The 12,104-nt window shown below is 31.7% G+C and overlaps 1 long non-coding RNA gene across 1 annotated transcript; it reads left to right on the top strand.

The window, feature by feature from the left end:
* The first annotated feature begins 7,430 nt into the window (after positions 1–7,430).
* Positions 7,431–11,701, top strand: LOC118681428 (uncharacterized). Its single transcript, XR_004977122.2, has 3 exons — positions 7,431–7,732; positions 11,535–11,580; positions 11,637–11,701. It is a non-coding gene; the product is annotated as an uncharacterized lncRNA (long non-coding RNA).
* Positions 11,702–12,104: the final 403 nt, after the last annotated feature.

The raw sequence follows: 12,104 nt of genomic DNA on the forward strand, positions 1-12,104 counted from the left end.
AGCCTGAGGATAAAATTTGTAGAATATAAGAAAGAAAATTTTTGGAAAAAAAGTTTTGTCCAAAAAAAATTATTTTAATTTACTTTAAAAGTGAGTGAGTCTATTTGTTAAGTCAGGCTAAGCCAAAAAAAAAAAAAAATTCGCTCCTCCCTAATATGTATGTATATGCAAAAAAAAAACGATTTTTGGAAATTCAAAAGTGCACCACCCTAATACATATATCGAATGTACATATGTATATTTAAAAATATTCTTCGAACATTTGAAGTTAATCCAGCAAATAGTTCCGGAGATACGAAGTACGCATTCTCGCTAACAAGGTTAGGTTATCGGCTTCCAACGATCGACATGAAATTTTTACACGATCTTGAAGAAATAATATTTTTGATATGCTATAGCAATATATTTTATTTTTTAAGCCAATTTGAAGTGTAAGCTTAAAAAAAAAAGCTTTTTTGGGAAACCGCCGTATTGTCAAAAGCAAAATTTTGTCTAGTCCTTTGATCATTTCCTGTATTCATCTAATAAAATAATAAATTGTTTTTGGCTTTTGAATTTAAGACAATTTTAATCAGAGTAATCCTTACCGCCAGAGGCCTTTTCTCGGAGGTGCTCCTGTTGATCAGCTACTAAGTCAGGGGTGTTTATTATGTAAAATGCCTCTTTAAAAACATTCATGAACAGATGCGTTTTTTTCTGACTTATAAGTTAATATAACCGCTTAATAAAGTATATTTATAATCTAAACAGGATATATTAAGTTTGCCACGGTGTTTGTAACACGCAAAAGTAAATGTCGGATATCTTACAAATATATATATATATCATCAGCCTGATGAGCTGAGTTGATTTGGCCCCCAGTACGCGAACTAGCCCTCAGTTCGTAATATATCGAATTTTGCACATTTCTCAGGAAGCACCTGATTCATCGTAACCGCCGAAATCGGACTTCTATAGCATATAGCTGCCATAAAAACTGTACGATCGGAATCGATTGCTTGTATAGACTTTTTCATTTGAGAAAATATTTTCACGAAATTTTGCATGGATTATTATTTGGGGCACTGGTGCAATCTCCAAAAAAATTGTTGAGATTGGTTTACTATAGCATATATATAGCTCATCGATCGGAATCATTAATAAACATTGCAAAAGTTCTAATTGAATTCTGTTCGAGGTATTAAAATATGAGTGTTTTTACAGTGAATTTATTTATAAATTTGTCAAGATAAAACTTTGATGCATAAATGGCAAGTTAAATGGAGTCTTACTACAAAATAGTATATAAGTTAAAATAGGACAATAATACCAACATATAAGTATACAATTGAATAATTTATAATTTGATTTAGCTGAAATGTTCATCAATATTTAATAAAGCGCAGTCTGAGAAGAATTTATTATTAATTGACGAATACAAAACCCTGAATCATTTCACCCCATTTGAATGTATGTACATATAATTACATATGTATATAACTGACTTCACTACTTGATACTAATTTGATAATGCAATTTTTTAATATGCCAAGGCGCGGCGTAAAATCAATCTCACTTTACAAACTATAGTACAAATCGACAACAGACGCTAATCGCTAATCGTGCACACCCACAGGAGCTACTATGCGTCAGTAAACGACAGCTGAGCAGCTACAGCTGCCTCAGATGCTGTCGTTGGACCTGGCCATAGTTCAGCAGTAGTAGTGATATGCACATACATACCTACTCACTTTCACACCTCATAGAATTTGAAGAATTCTTTGTAATAGCTTGAGTGAGAAATTCCTTGCGAATTGTAAGCATCTTTTATACCGAACAAAAGTCTCGTGAATTTTATTATCAAAATTATAAAACATTAAAGGCATCGATTGTGTGTCGGCGAATAGCCTGCGAGCACGGCACAGAAACAATTTTTCCCAAGCAGTTATTTTCAGAAAAATGTCTGAAGGAAATCCCATCAGCATAATCAACAATCACACAATAATTTCACTTTCAGCTTTTTGCAACGAATTACAAACACACAAGAAAATGCACAACAAAAATATAATAATGAAGTAAATATACGGAAACAAATGAAATTCAAATTGAAACAAATTAATAGCCTCATTGACAGCTGCCTTGCTGATTTGATAAAAAGTGCATTGTTCGTGACGGTTCACGAGTTTTTATAATCAAACAAATACATATATACATTTGTATGTACATGTATACTTGTGCTTTATTGAAGGCGTACACAACGCGCCCACTGTTTGTTGTACACAATCGTACCCTGCAGGAAAATGCATTTTTTGCACTTGTGCTATTATCACGTGCTCACCATTTACACAACTGCCTCATGTAAGATTAACCATACTATACGAATTATTATACATGCGGTACAATTAGTTTCAAATCTTAAGTTTTGAAAATAATTTTAAAAAAATTGTATTTTAATTTTTGAGAGTGGTAAAACTGATTTAATATGTGTAAAACAAAATTTGCTGGCATTGAGGTTAGCGGTTATAGCACTTTAATGAGGTATCCGCAAACTTTCTTGTACAGATTGAATTCCATAACTTTGTTGTTGCTGTCACGTATTAACTTTTTGACAAGAAAGCAGCGCGCAAGGACAGCGAACAGAGAAATGGCGAATCGAAGATACCTAAAATAATAATATTATTTTGGCAAATTTTATGAAATTTGGAAAGCCGAATAAATTAAGAAGAAAAAAAGATAAAGATAAAAAAAAAATAGTACGAATACACCCAAAATTTACGTAATTTTGAAATATGAATTCATTAGCTAATTAGTTCCCATTCCTGCAGTGCAACAACAAATACACATATACATATACATACGATGATGATAAGTACACGAGGTAGACATTTTCAATGCAGTTATTGTTTACAAAATTATGTATATGTTGTGTACAAAAACAACAACAAATGCAATTATTATCAGCAACACAATCTAATCAATGCATCGATAAGCGAGTGCATTGCCGAATGATCGGAGTACACTTGAAGCTTGATGCATTGCATATGCAATTGTTGTTGTTCCTACAATTAAATATTTCGCGAATTCGAATATGTTTTCTCGCAATACGTGCCAATGCGTGGTTTTCCCCACATAACAAAGCTTCCAAGCAAACATCATTAGTTCTACCACATTAAACACACACACACCGGTTTGCATACACACGCATGCGTTTGCGCTGAGAAGTTAGCAACGACAGCGGCGTTGACGTTAGCAGCTAAGCTAGCGTTGGCACAGGCGCGAACAGCAAAGCTGACAGAACCGCTTACGTTTATGGGCATACAATTCTCGCATTTTACTCTTTGGCTATGCGCACCGAAGTCATAGCTTGCATGTATAACTTATGTACCATATATGTACATAAGTATGTACATATGCATGCATGCATGTGTAAAGTTTAGGTATTTTCGACTAAACTTCCAATTAACTGATTAGTAATCTAGAACAGCCAAGCGATTGTTAATCCAGTTTTTTGCTTATGATTAGTTGGGCGGACATTTTTATGCTCAAAGCCTGTTTCCTCTCCCCAAATACTATACTATTTCAATTCAATTCTACTATCCCGATGATATAGGTTTCAGCTCAATATATTATTTGTACTCAAGATCAGATGGACTGCAATAATATTATAATTTATAAACGACAGTCCTGAACTTGAACTACCATTCCAGTTACCTAAACCTGGATGTTGGGAAAATATATTTTGTTCGGTTCAGTTATAATTATTTGGCGAAGTAAAGAGCTGTATAGTTACCTGTCGCTGGTCTTAAAAATACTCATATACATTTTAAAATATTCAAGTTATAAAAATTACAAAATTAAAAAAAAAACTGCAAATCGATGGTAAAAACAGTAAGAAAAAGTGTTGCGAAGAAATATCTTTCACAGCTGCATTTCTTATAACTACTATATGTAAAATAAATTTGGAAACGTAACTGGCAAATTTTTACATCCAACGTAGAACCGTTTGCCAATTCTTTCTAGTCACCTTGTTTGATATTAATAACACTCAAGTTGAATCAAGGTTACATAATATGAAATAAGGTATATTATTAAGATCTTAAGCTTGATTTTAATCGCTCAATTTGAATAGTAATTTTTAGACCAGAGTAGATAATTTTTGAAAACAAAAAAAAAAAAAATCATAGTAGGATGAAACACATCGGAAATAATTATAAAAAATCAAACATTGAAGGAAAAATAATTTACAGCCGATCTGAGTTCGGGAAAAGGAAGGGGAGGGGCCTGATAAAATTTTTACAGGTCAAAAACAGTTTAACTTGATTTCCGACAAAACTAAGAGTCCTAAGGAAAAAAAATTATATGGCAATGTAAATCTATAACTTTTGTACAGTGGCTTTTTTCACATAACCTAAAAAAGCTATGTGAAAGTTTCAGTTTTTTTTTATTTTTATTGTTATTAAAAAGTAATTACTTTTCGTTCAATGTCTTGATTTTGATCGATCACGTTGTATGGCAGCTATATTCTAAAATGTTCCCCTATCGGCGCTTCCGACAAGTGAGCAAATTCTTGCGGAGAAAAGAACGTGTGCAACTGTTCAGATCAATATTTTAATATCTGAGTAGACAGACGGTCATGGCTAAATTGACTCTGCTCGTCACGATGGCAATTTGTATATACAAAGGTGGTCAAAAGTATTTAAACTACTTTTGGCGAATTCCTACGAATTACAGTTTTGGTACAACGTAGTAAGATAAACATCCCCAAAACATCACCGTGCTACCTCCAAATCTGTTTAGTGGCTGAACTGCATGTTTCTTTTTCTCACGTGGTGAATGCATAAAGCGTTTAATAAACAGGCCGCGGAACTGAAATGTAACCTCATCTGTCCATAACACGTTGTACCAAAACTGCGATTCAGTGGAATATGCAAAAAAAGTTCATTGTGTAAGTACTTTGGACCTCCTCTGTATAACCGAATGTTATAATTTTATTTGTTAGTCACTTATACTTGATGTAATGCTTAGAAATAAAAGAAGCATTTACATTTAACATTATAAAATTTTTAACACTTTACAGTTGGGGCTCAATCCTCTACGTCACATAGTTAAACATAATGTCGAAACCCGTATATCTGACGCTGACTATTTGCGCTTACACTTAACAGTTTGTTAACGCCCTCATTAGTAAAAAGAAATATTACAACAAATACTATTAAAAAATTTTTATTTTCAATAAATACCTCTTTCACATTATGGCTCTGCACATATGCACATATGAACATATATAGATAAGTAAAATTGCGCCAACATTTTAATACGGCAGTAACGAGACTCTTAAGGACGGCCGTGACGTATGATGAACTTTTATGTACGAAGCTATGTAACACTTGACATTAAAAAAAAAGTTTGTATACAAGAGCTTGATTTCGATCGTTCAGTTTGTACGGCAGCTACATATATGCTATAGTGGTCCGATGACGGCGATTTCAACAAATGAGCAGTTTCTTGTGGAGCAAAAGATGTCTACAAAATTTCAAAAACAATGCCAGACAGACATGGCTAAATCGACTCAGCTCGCCACGCTGATCATTTATGTTTTATACCATTTATGGTATATTTTATAACGTCATCGACGATTCCTTCTGGTTGTTACTAACTTCACTGCATGCTTAATATTTTCCATTAAGGGTATAAAAATAGAATCGTTGTAGATGCTATAGTGATATTATCTATTTAATAATGATGCAAAGCAAGCAAATAGAAGTAACAATAATAATTACGTACTCATTTATTTACCTATGTCAGCATATTTCTATATTTACAACATGTGTATGTACGAGTATGTTGTTGCTTTCTTAACACTTTCACGCATCACTAGTTGGACCAAGACGCATACTAGCTTGTTCTCATGACTTTCAAGTACAAATTCTGCTATGACGCGCTTGTCACCCACATTTATGAGAGAAATAATTGTAAATGTATAATTAAACGGAGGTACACACAGACAAACCAAAAGTGTTTGACCGAAACATTTTTATATACATTCTTACAAATAGAATACACTATATCTATTTATTTGTTTAGCATGTTTAACCGATTGTTATAAAAGCTATTTCATACTATTTCTGGAATAGAGTAAAACAAGAATAAGTACAAAAAGAAATATTACACACTTTTTGCCACATTGCCATGACATCGGTGACAAAATACAGTTTGGTGCAAAACTTGCTATCACATTTCCAAAATTTTGATCAATGGTGAGCAATTGAGTCAGACGAGACGAGGCGAGGCGAATAATGAAACACCATTAGAGAGATATCGTGGTAAAACAATACAAAGTCTTGTAAAAGTTTTTAATTACCAATCTGATAACAATAATAGTGTAATAGTACTAGTTAGTAAAAATAAAATTGTAATAGTAAAAGAAAAAACAAGAAAAAATGCTAATTTAGGTGCGTCAAAGCTATTGTACCCTTCACAAATAGCTTCCTTACAAGAATTTGATTTTGATCTGTCAGTTTGTATAGCAGATAAACGCTATAATGATTCGGTTGAAGAATTTTTTTTTCTTATATTGCACCTGTGCCTTGGATAGTAACCTATGTCAAATTTCATAAATTTTTCCTTACAAGGACTTGGTACTGATAGATCAGTTTATATGACAGCCATAATAAACCGAGCTGAACAATTTTTTCGGAGATTGCAATATTGCCTTAAACAATAATTCATGCCAAATATTTTGAAGATATCTCGTCAAATGAAAAAGTAGCAAGCTGTTTAGGATATGATTACCACAATTAATCGAATAAGTTTCAAAGAATAAAGTTTTAGGTTTCAAAGAAATACAAAAAAAAAAAGAAATTATACCACACTAGGGCGCTTAAAAATATTCGAATAACTCGACAGCCGCTTATTCGAAGGTTCGGTTTATAACCGTTCGTACGAATTTAACCGTATAGTAATATTCAAATAGTCGCTTTGTTACGACTACTAACGCGATTATTCGAATAGTTGCTATGCTGCGTGTATTTGAATAAATGAAAATTGTTTGAAATCCAAGCAACCTTTTATTATTAATTTTATTTTTTTTGTTTTGAACGCTTTTTGTTTCTTTTTTTGTTTTGAACGTTTACTATTCGAATAGTTCACAACGAACGATTAACCAAATAGTCGAAAATGAGCGGTTAATCGCATAGTCGACAACTTACGACAATCCGAATAGTGCAAACTGAATATTTTTTTTCGAATAAGGCTCTATCTGGTTAATTCGCTTAAAAGATTAGTCGAATACCAAGAGCTCTATATCGCACATAGCTGAAAGCTATTTATTTTACAAGATGCATTTGTTTGCACTATTTTAAAGAACTTTTTGTCCATAAAGTATGAAAAAAATCAAATTTGGTTAAATCATTGCACTCAATAATCTTTTATAATTAGCATCAAAACCGAATACTCACTTGTAAAAACAAAATGTAATGAGTAAAGTGGAAAAGTGCCACGTTTGCCGTTCGTGTGCCTCCATCTGTTGTGTTTCGTCGTCTTGTAAAATCGTTTCTATTTCCAGTTGTTTGCTAAAAGTTTCTTTTTACTTTTCAGAGTTTTGATTTCTTTGCTTGAGTGTGTGTGTGGGTTGACTTATATTATTTTCAATTTTTATTTACTTATTTTCAGAAACAAAAAAAAACGGAAAATATTCAATCAGTTTTATAAACGAATTTTTGCCACGATTTTGGACCAAAACGAAAGAGAAAATGTACGAATGCGTTTGATCTATTGCCAGCCGAAGCGCCTGCGTCCAATATTCACTTGTAATTTAACACGTTTTCGCATACAAATCTAATTCTTGCAACGATATTGTGAAAGTCTTGTCAAAAAGAGGAATTTAGATTAAAACTTTTTTTATTGATATGCGGTTTTTGATGTCTTAAGTCTAGTATTTTGCTACCGTTTTGTTTCTATAGCCTTTTTCGCTCACTTTGTTTTGTGTTTTCGTTTTTCCTTAACTATTAGTCACTAAACGACTTTCGTGACAGGTACGCTGCGTTTTTATCGATCTTTCTCTTGTTTTTGTTTTTATATTCGTTCTTGTTTTTGTCTATTTTTTTTGCTTATTATTTATTATTTATTAATTATTTTCATATTTATTTATTTTCGTCTTGCGATTTCCATTTGAGTCACGTAAATATCAACTTACAAGGTTTGTTTTTCTAATCGTACGTAAAACTTCTTTGAATATTTCTGCTCGTTTTCAAGTGTTATAAAGAGAGCAGTAAGATATTTGTTTTTTTACATACATTACACACATACGTTTGAGAGAATGTTATTTAACTAAGTTGTATAAATACGCATTGTTTTTTACACCAAAAGGAATAACAACCGATTTAATAATGGAATAACTATATTGCTTGAAAACAATTCAACCCCGTTGTGCATAAAATAATAATTAATTTCCAACTAACCATAAAAATATAAAATATTAAATATTTGTATTACTCAATTTCCATGAATAATGAACTCAAAAAATGCTGAAGTTCAGGAATGTTTCTATATCAGTTCATAGATTAGTTTGTTTAAATTAAGTATTCTCGGAAAATGTTATTTCTTAAATAATTCCAATACTAATATATTCAAGTTTTTTTGAGACTAAAAACAAAAAACTTCTACAATTGGTAGTTTTTAACTAAACGAAAAAAACACATGATACGGATTTTGGCCACAAAAGCTTTGAGCATTTCAAAGAATTTCTTTTTATGACTTCAAAATAACAATATTTAAAAAAAAAATTATTTCAAATAATAAATTATAAATACATATAAAATTCCAAAAACGCATCTTTTATAGAAACATATTTTTATTATACTGTCTTCTTAATTGGTCTAATGAACTTTCAACTAATTTTTCAGAGCAACTTCTTGGCAGTTTTATAAAACGTCTAAAATATTCAAAAATTTAGTACATCTTTATAAAAATAGTTAGTAGCACAATTATTAACTAAACGTCGAAAAAAGACTAAGGAAAAATGTGTGTAAAAATTTTTGTAACTTTTTATATGATGATCAAAACACGCCGGCTTATTCATTACATTACTGTATATTAAAATACAATATGGACAGAAGTGCTTAACCAAGTTTTGCAATATCAATGAGCATCATCTAAATCATCATCTAAAAATTGGGAGAGAAGCAAAAAAAAAAGTGCTCAGCAGATAACATAAGTCTTGTTGAGCATGTGTAACTGGTTCAATCTGAAATCTTTGACGTTGTTCACCTAACGTGTTCTTCAACAGTAAAAGTATTCATTCATAATGACAGCTGAGTGGTAAAAAGTAAAAAAAAATATCTAAGAGTACCAGTAAAATTCCATAATTAGGTTTTATTATACCAATTGAGAAAGTAAAAAATCTTTTTTTAAGTTAAGAAGTAAAAATCCATCTTCGATTCATGGACTGATATATAATATTTAAACGTAATTCTTTACGTTCTTTTATATATATATATATATGTATATAAAAAAACACACATCACACACAAATATAATAATATCACTGGTTAACAAAATTTGAAACAATTTTTGTCACATGAAAATTCATATAAAATTTTTAATGTACTAGTTTCCACTAAACAATAGAATGTGAATAAAAAAAAATTTACCCGTCAGGTTGTTTCAAAACATATATTTAGAGAAATTATTGCTTAATATAAAAAATACTTATGATAGATTATTTGACCTCTGTAAGGTCTTGTTTAAGTCTCCAACAATAGTAAGCTAGCATTTCTGCGCCTCATTTCCCAGCACCTAAATTTGATGGAAAGAAATCCAGATGAGAATCCAGCATATGTATTTTTAATGACTTATTACACCCCAAAACTTTATTTGACATAAGTTCATTTATTAAGTCCTTGTAAAGTTCCGATTTATGATTTCCTAGGAAGTTTTGGACAACGTGCATAAAACAGTTCCAGCCGAGTGAGTAGAATCCTGCTTTTCTGATCAATTTGGAAGCTTTGGCACAGGCAGTTCGGCACTACGTCCGATGGGTCTGTTGACTGAAGACAAGTTTGGATTTGGATACTCGTAAGATTGGGTTGAAATTGGTAAAGTTGGTCCAGAGATACGCGATTTCACATAAATGTGGGCGGTGCAACCCCCGTCGTGAGGTTCAATCACGTTATTGTATATTGTAAATGAAGGTATATCAACATAAAGAAAAATCAAGGCAATGTTCGTATGACAAAAACAGTGTTTACCAGTATAGTAAATAATAAAAAACAACGTCTTTTCAAAGTTTTATTTCTATATACCATCTGATCAGGATTGACCCGGACTAAAAAAAAAACTACATTTTCACATATATACAAATCTTTATTATCGCCTTCAAAATAAACCTTTTTGAAGTAAATACAAGCATGCCACGGTTTAATCCAATTTTCCATACACTTGTTATATGCCTCGGTTAGGATGGCCTTCAGTGCCTTCAGCGAATGACTGTTAAGGGCATAAACTCATGGCGCGTTCAGAGAAGCGATTTTTCAGTTTAGAAAACAGAGAAAATCACAAGGAGCCAGATTTCTCGAATACGGTGGCTGAACGATAAGTCCCGTTTCGGTTTTGGCCAAAAAGTCAGTCACAATTATGATAGAATGTGATAGCGCATTTTTTTGGTGAAAAATACATGCATTTTCTGCCCACAAATCCGGTCGTTTACGATGGATTGCTTTACGTATAAGCCGCAAAATGGTCCATTAATGTTCCCTATTGACCATCCATACTAAAAACATCAGCAAAAATGTGATAAGTCGATCCATTAGAGATGTAGATATTCTCTGAGAGATAGCCAACGCGAGGGTTTTTCGATAGCACTGTTCCTTTTACTTATTCGATATCGTCATTAACAGAGGTGGATGGACGACTAGCATGAGGTAAGTTTTCGATGACTTCACTGAATGCTTTGCACCGATCAAATATCTGCGTTCGTGATAAAGCGGACTCCCCAAATCCCCATACCTGTAACATTTTAAACGAATCTGTAGCCGTCATTTCATTGGAAACTCACCATTCCAAGCAAATCCGTTGTTCAGTTACTTTTTTCTTGCCAAAAATTGCCAGACCAACTTTTCGCGTCGTGAACATACGCCTGCCAAACACACACTAATTGATAAATATATGGAGATCAAACTACACACATACAAAAAATACACTATTTGAAATCCTTTAATATATAATGACGTTTTAAAAAAATATGTATATAATCATCTAGTTGCATATAATTAACGCTGAGGTGTTTAGCTATAAATAGTCACTTTTATATATATACAAGTATATTTTTTTGATGTTTTTTCTTACACATATAAACTCAACTTAAAGAAACTTACCTTAATGGTTGTTTTGCTGTGTTTTTGTTTTATCTAAAACGAGAGAAAAAATCGTGTAAATGAAAAAATTCCAGTAGTAAACTTTAAAATATAATACTATATGTAAATAACAATTTTTATAAAAAATATTTTACATAATATAAAATTATTCAATCCGTTTAATAATATCTCTATTTTCTATAGATGCCATAAAACACTGATTGTGAAACCATTTCTATAATACATTAAGGTAAGGCATATATTTATATAATAAAAATATTTGAATAATCAATATATTTAAATTAGATTTAGAGTCACCTAAATCAAAATCATCCCACTGTCTTCATTATAAACGCTTTAATAATGAGTTATTTTACCTAATAATTTTCATAATTGTGAACCGATATAATGCAGTTAAATACTTGAAAATATATATATAATATTAAATATGTATATCTATTTAATGCCCAGTATATGCCTATGTTAAGTGTTGTCCAGTGCTTTCTTTGCTCTTATATCTAACTATTGTAAGATCAATATTTTTTTGTTCAAATTTCGTATCCGAGACTTGATAGTTGATATTTCGTGTGATATCGCTGAATTAAAAAGTCTCTTAGTTAAATGTTAGGTTGAAAAAGGAGGCGCAGAAGACTCATTGTACTCCCTGATGATAAGCAAATTAAGTCTTATCCAGCAACTTAGTGGATTTGGTAAAAAACTTGATTTTCTGCCACCACAGCTGCCCTATGTTTGTTAAGTTGGAGCATTGGAAGC

Source organism: Bactrocera oleae, chromosome 5 (assembly GCF_042242935.1).
Source record: "Bactrocera oleae isolate idBacOlea1 chromosome 5, idBacOlea1, whole genome shotgun sequence".
NCBI lineage: Eukaryota > Metazoa > Arthropoda > Insecta > Diptera > Tephritidae > Bactrocera > Bactrocera oleae.